Here is an 8,161-nt window from a genome sequence, read left to right on the forward strand (position 1 = left end):
AAATTACTTTGAGTTTAATACATCAAACATGTGTCATATTGTTCAATTGCCTCACCAACCTCTTTAAGATATGTGTGAGACTATATCACCTACAGTAAACATTCAAACACAGAATGAATACATGTGTAACAGTCATGAAGTTTCAACAAGTATATTGTCAAAAGAATATAGAGACTACAATAACATGGAACCAGAAATTTCCTGTAAAGCCACTAATTGTACATGCTGTAGATGAAAAGGATTCCTGTTTTTCAATTTGAAACCAAAGTAGGTTTATTTGCTTTCTTTTTTTTCATTGTTGTTATCATTGTTATTTTGCCTAGTTATTCCATATAACTTAATGTTCCTTTATTGGACAGTATCGCATGTTCCATTATTGACAGCTATTTTTGATGAGACTTGTACATTTAAGCAAGCTACTCCAGACTAAGGAACATTGATCCTGTAAAATGTGTAAGCTACTATATAGGTACAGTGTTTTGGTCAAATACATGTACATGATTCATGTTTTTAAGAGTATAATTTTATTGTGTATATCCTCCTCTGCATTGCTTATGTCGAGAATGACAACAATTGCAAAAAATGTTGCAGTTAAATATATATGTTGCAATTTCAATCTTCTTTTTTTTATTCTTTCAAATGTTTAAAACAATATACTTGAAACTTGATAGCATATTACATAGGCTTCAAGCTCTACTAGTGTGTTACCAGTTCTAGCTGGACTGGTCACACGCCAGTAGAGTGAAAACAATTCAAGGAGGGTATTGCATTTACCTATTCTCTTCTTACCATGTTTACGACGTTTTACAGTTCCCCTTATTTCTAGCGGACATTATAAAAGTTAAGAATTTATTTAGTTTCTTACATTAACTTACATTAACAATGACGATAAGTTTAACAACATTTAAGCAAGCGTTCTGTAATCTGCTCTTTGAGAAACACCTGTAGACTCTAGTTAGCATGTCGCACATATATTTCCATCTAAATCGTTTAACCAGCAGAATTATTATTTAACGAATGTTGACAATATTCGGCGAAGGACCTGTTCTACTCTTAATTACTTAGGAAATATAACACCAATATTCGGCTCGAACGGCTGCTTGGTCTGATAAAACCAATTTTTCTCACTTTGGAAAAGCCATAAGGCCTACCATTAAAAGTTGGTTTCTTGAAATGATTACCATAATTTCACTTTCATACCGGAAATGCCTATTGTCAAGTCGTACATAACATTTCTTCCTACGATCTTGTTATTTAAACGATATGTTAATAATTTTGTAACAAATTAAACAAAATATACTTGAATATTATTGGGTTTGTTCTTTTAACATTGTAAAGAAGTGTACGAACTGCGATAAACATTACTTCAGTTGTACTAGGGTTTTTCGCCTTCATATAAGATATTTGCACCAGTCGTGCTACAATGTAAGTTGTGCGAGATGATAAAGAATGATTACTAAATCTTAACTTTAACGTATACAAACAACAACTCATACGTGTATGTTATTTCCTTCACCCTACCTAAGCACGCAATCGACACTTCTCGGGCTTTTATGCTCCACAATATATACTGTCTACTTTTTAATCGTTAAAACGATCAGCAAAATAACCCAGTTAATCACTAATCTTCCTTTGTGTATATAAAAATAGCTACAGCGCTAGCTCACCTATCTTTTAAACTTTAAAAGATAAACTTGTAATATATCTATTATAATATAATTTATTATATATATATAACATACTATTACGTTATAATTTTGTAATAGGAGGAGATTTCTTCGGAAAAGCTTATTGCCATAGGTAACAAGGAACAACAATAGCTTAATGAAATGTAATCTTTTAATTAAAACATGAAAGAACATTCTCTTACACATACGGTACCCAAGGGCTGAGTATCGCGGAAAAATACCACAACGATCAGCAGACGTACCTGCAGACGAATCATCAAAATGAGTTGAATGAGTTGAGGAGTTGAATACTAATGCTTTCCTGTAATGCTTTTTATAAGTTCCCTTACGTTGCTTTTTTTAAAAATACTTGCATTTCTTCCAATTGAGAAAAGATTAAAAATTTTTACCTCTGACCCCTAAAATCCCTATTAAGGTAACGCATGAAAAAATCATTATATTGTTAGGATATATAAACGTATTATACCTAATTTTGCTCTTTTATCCTATCACAAAACATAAAAGACTTAGGCCCATCTTGATCCTTAAACTGGAGGAGTCAATCCATTTTTCTTAATATCAAATGAAAGATCGTTTAACTTTAAACACATTTTGTTCAACAAGTGTTTAGAAATTTATTACCGTGTGAGAGAAAGTTTTTTGGGCCGATCCCTTATCCCCTTATAAGGGCCGTTTAAGGACATTTTGAAAGTTGAATATTGTTTAGTATAGCATTTTGAGCATCTTTTTTCCATACTGCATTTCCAAAGATTTTTTTTTGATATATGGCTGATTAATTTTTCGGATATTTGACCTCTGGAAACCTATAATTACATAACGCATGCTAAAATCATTACATTGCTTGGATACATAACTGTAAGATAACATATTTGCTTTTATGAGCTTTCACAAATTATCTTTCAGTAAAGAGCTCAAGATGAACAACTTTAGAGCCGTCTGGTCCTTTTACTTCATAGACAAGCCCCTTTTTCTTGATATCAAATGAAAAATCAAATATCAAATTATATAATTTTGGACGTTTGACCCCTTAAAAATTAATCACCTAACTACGTAACACAGGATAAAATCAATAGATTCCTTGGATACATAACAATTGAGATTAATTCAAAAATTTTCTTTAACTCTCGTGATTATGAATGATAACAGTTGTGAATTGAATTAGTGACCCTTTTTTTTTTTATAGAATAAACATGTATTGAAAATAATTCATGTACAGGATCATGTACAGGATCATGCACGTGACAAAGAACGTGTCTTACACATGTAAATCTTAATGTTAAAGCTGCTTAGTCCCGATTTTCAATAAAATAAGTGTACGCTACTAAACGATGGTTTTAACAGGCTAAGTATGTGGGCAATAATATACGTTGCAGTAGTTTTTTCCCATAAATTAAGTCATATTTCAATAACAAAAAATAATGTACATGTTGAACCTCGTTGAATCCGGATATGTGTATTCCAGAATGCTGTCCAATCCGGCGACATTATTTTAACATTTTCCTTTCATTTTTGTTTCAAATGTTGTGCAATCCGGATCCTGCCTATTCTCTAAACCGGTGTTATGAAAAAAACTCACTGCTAATAATTAGTTAGCTGCAGGTCTGTAGCTCCCAGTCTCAAAAAATTCGGATGGACGACCTGGGCGCTACAATGCCTCCCATAATAAAAAAAAACTGCAATTTACGGCGCACAAAAAATTGCGCTAGTTTTGGACTGATTAATCTCATTTCCGAACATATTCTGTACAATTATTTGATTTCAAAAAATTCCTTGGACAATTTACTACAGATATCGTCACTTCATTGCCTCTGATATTCTTTTAAACTCGATCACCAGCCATGTAAAGTGAAGTGGTGCAGTTTGTTTACATCTAAAATATGGCGACTCTCGATCTCGACGTGAATTAATATACTTTATTTTCCGAGGTCGGTTAGCATGTTTCAAAGAAAGTCTGAGGCAAGTAAGACAACAATATCAGTAGTAAATTGTCTGAAGAATTTAATGGTACTAATTATTTTCACAGAATTTGTGTGAAAATAAGGTTAATCAGTCCAAAACTAGCGCATTTTTTTTGTGCGCCGTAAATTGCAGTGTTTTACTATGGAGGGCACTGTAGCCCCCAGGTCGTCCATCCGATTTTTTTCAGACCGGGAGCTACAGACCTGCAGCTAATAATTAGTAAGAGTTATCTCCCCGGCCACTTATCGATTGATCGGCCTTCTGCGAGATAGTTAATGCTCAATTAATTTATCGACCAATTTTTCTGTCGTTGCTATTGATTTAAACAATGTGAATATAAATCCAAACTAGCAACTCATTTCAGTTTATACCGTTAAGTCTTGTTATATAAAATACCCATTTTTGCCAAAATTAGATAATTAGGTTATAGTTCATCCCATTTTTTTAGGCCTTGATTTAGGATACTGCGGGAGTAAGACTGCTGATATCGTTTGTTATCCCCGTTGCATGGTTACACATACAGAGTTGCATATTATTTTGTCAAAATGCTCAATTTTGTTTTATAAGATTCTCATTCTTATTAATATTTATCCATTGTTCCCTATATCAAAACAATTCTCGCCATTAGGTATTTCAGCCATCCGTTGACTTGTTAATGTTTGTTTAACAACTTCTGGTTAGGCGTGCACTATTCAGGTTAATCGAATGTTTTTGAATTTATCAATAAAGATGATTTATCAATAAAGATGATTTGATTAAAAAAGTATTTCCATCGTATGTATTCCGTAATGGATTTATTGCCCGGGTTTTCCGAAAAAAATTAAAATGAAAATTGGTACCGTTAATAAAATCGATGAAATCTAATATATTTCAGAAGAATTGAAAATTTTACAAGAATATGCACGATCGAGACCTACTGCATTTAATACTAATTAATTTGCAACAATGTCCTCTAAACCGAGCGTTGCCTTATCCGGCCAATTTTTTAGAACCCCCCTCTGAGACAAGGTTTGCTGTACAATGTACAAATTTATTTACAAAATATTTCGCCTTGTGTTTAGACTAGCTCCTTACGTCGAAGCTAGTATGCTTGTATTACGACTTTGACGTCTGTCCTTTTTATATGATCTATCATAACATAGAAAATATACAGCATGACTATTTAAAAGAACAAAAATAAAGCAGTGTACATTTGTTGATTAATAGTTTTTAAGTTTACGTAGTTTATAATCGATGCTAAACATACAGAATGAATAAAACCAATCATTCGAAAGATGAAACCAAACGGTTTTCTTTTCTAAACAATAACATGATGTATTTTTGGAGGGTTTTTTTTGTATACCAAATTTTTTAAAATTACTTTGAATATTTTAAACGTTAAAAGGAGAGCAATTCCGTGTAAATACGTCTATAACTTTGTAAGATCATTCATTTGGCTTGCATGGAAACTATTTGATTCTGTAATGGCCGACAAATTGGAACATGCAACTTAAATAGGCACCTAACATTAAAGGGAAACGGAAATATTCAGCGGATCTAAATGTTAAAATATTCTTATGATAAAATTTTGTATTTATGGCAAACATAGATTTATTATTTTTTTATCTCCTTCAATATATAATTGCACTTTTGTTTGTATCAATCTCTTTTTAACTCTTTGTCGCCAAATCTGTCAAAATACGTGGTCGTTTTACCCTCTTGTGTAAACCACGCTGAAATGTTCACAATCCTTGTACCACTTAAGCTGCCTTTTCTCGAACGCTTTTCATTAAATATATTTCAACTGTTACTTTCTACACCCTGCTTAATGCTCTCTCTCTCTCTCTCTCTCTCTCTCTCTCTCTCTCTCTCTCTCTCTCATAACTCATAAAAAAATCTAATATTTTGTTAGCCAAATGAATTATCACAGATTACAGATATTTAAGATGTTCGATTGGAATAATCCTGTTGTGAATAGCGCCCTTTTTGTTGAAATGGGTAGTGTAATGCATTATATTCTCTGCAGCAAAATGTCAGAAATGGACACAGGTGAATGTATTTACATTTCAACTCGTACAACAGTAAAACGCTGTATTATATTCATTGGTGGCAGTTTTTCTTTATTTTATGCACTATGATTTTAATCAATGGTATGATGCATCGTTAACCAATATAATTGAAAATTTAAATAATTTAACAACGAATCAATGTGTGATAAAGTATACACGTAAACACGAGAAGCATGTGCCCTAGACTACAGCGAATCGGTTGTCCACTTGCGCGGCGTCTCCCAGCCCGTGTTATGTAAATGTACCCTCAACGTTCTGGGATTGAAATGTTTTCAGTTTAATAACTGAATTTTATCTTCCAACAATAACACTATTTTATGACATAAGAAGATCACAATGAACGCCTTATTTCATTGACAGTCATACTATCTATATATTTTTTTAATAACGAGGCCAAAACAGCATTACTTCGTAGGTAATGGTATAATATTTTTTTCATTTACTCTTTTAATATATGGTTAAAATTCTTTGTGTTTTCAGCTACATAAAATAAACACATGTGTGCATTACAGCAAGGCGCAAATTTTGTGTATTGGATAACGGTAGACCGTTCGCTAGTCCTGCCGCGACCTGTTTCCTCGGCCGCGGATCGGATACGTATAATTGTTTACATACATGCAGCTCGGAATCCAGCTAGATTTTAAATGCGACTCAAATGCATTGCATGAAAGCGGTTCTATTACCCATATCATGTTTCCCTAGAAAAGAATTAAACTGTTTAGACAGTTTCCGAATGTAAGCTGGTACACTGTCTATGGTAGTAGGTAGAGGTATAATCTTCTTTTTTTATTTACTATTCAAATCGTTAAAATCGGATTTATTGAGTTTGCAGCTACATAAATAAACCCATGTGTGCATTACAGCAAGACGCAAATCTTGTGTATTAGAAAACGGCAGACCGCTCGCTAGTCCAGCTAGCCGCGACCTATTTCCTCGGCCGCGGGCAAAGATGTTTACATACACAGCTCGGAATTCAGCTAGATTTTAAATGCGACTCAAATGCATTGGATAGAAGCATTTTTTTATCCATAATGTGTTTCACTAGAAATAACTAAACTGTTTAAACACTTTCCTTATGTTAACTGGTACCCATTATGTCAGTTATACGCACAAATACCACGTTTATTTGTCAAATAAAACACATATACATGGTAACAAGTCTAGCTTTTTACTCTCATATTACGCAATAACCGAACAAAATATTATTGTTACGGCATTAATAAGATCATAATGAACAACTTTTGCAGCGACAGCCATATTGAAATCTTAACCGTTTTTTAGTTACAGAGCGATTACTTTCAAGAACTCTAGGTCCCTGATTTGAGGGACCAGCCCCTTTTTCTTGATGTCAAAAGAAAGATCTTTTCAGCATAAATCTTTTTTGTTCTACATGTCTTAACAAAATATTTCCGAGAAAAAAGATAAAGTAAGAAAATCATGCAAAATCACAACACTTTTTAAATTTTATTTTTGGAGCCCTGACGTGCTTCTGCGCTTTTTGCGCTGATCAATTATAAATGCCCTATTGCAGATCTACATTCTTTTGACTATCATTCCTGAAATTTTGAACTCAAAATCTTTTTAGTTTATGAGATCCTTCGTGGACAAGCCGACCCTCTAAAAATCGTTGAATTGTTAATATCTCAAAACCGGAAGTGACGTCCCGATTAAAAAACAATTCCAATAAGGTTCAGAGCAATATCTATTAGATCTGAAAGTTTCACGTAAATCGGCCGAGTAGTTTTAAAGAAATCGTGTACACAAAATATGTAAGAAAAAAAAAGAATAGGGAAAAAGAAACCGAACGAAAACAATAAGGTCTTCCGTTGGAAACGGAAGACCTTAATAATAATAGGGAAAAAGAAACCGAACGAAAACAATAAGGTCTTCCGTTGGAAAACGGAAGACCTTAATAATAATATAGAAGAATGAGAACCCGTAGAAAAACAGTAAGGTCTTCCACTGAAGACGGAGGACCTTAATAATAAGAAACAGTAGAATAACAGAAGGGTTTTCCGTTGAAAAATAAGGAAAAGAAACAATAGAATAACAAGAGGGTCTTCCGTCGGAAACGGAAGACCCTAAAAATAATAATGAAGAATTTCCAACATAATCAGTACAAAAAAATATGAGAGGATGATTGTACATTTTTATTTGAATACAACTTTGAAAAGGCTAGTATTGTACATGTACGGCATTATGAAGACAAATGGGGCAAAAAATTCCAAAATGTTAAGTCTTATAGAAACTGAACTTATCATGAAAATTTCAATTAACACTGTGCAGGGAATATATATAATGCTTTGTTATAATTCATGAATTTGATAATTATTCTAAAAAAGATTGGATATTGTTATATAAAACTGAAGCTATCTCATTCAACACAGGAATGATATGAATTGTGTTAAAAAAAAACAACAAGAAAAAAACAACAACAAAAAACCGATTTAGCTTAATACAACATAG

Source organism: Magallana gigas, chromosome 1 (genome assembly GCF_963853765.1).
Source record: "Magallana gigas chromosome 1, xbMagGiga1.1, whole genome shotgun sequence".
Classification (NCBI taxonomy): domain Eukaryota; kingdom Metazoa; phylum Mollusca; class Bivalvia; order Ostreida; family Ostreidae; genus Magallana; species Magallana gigas.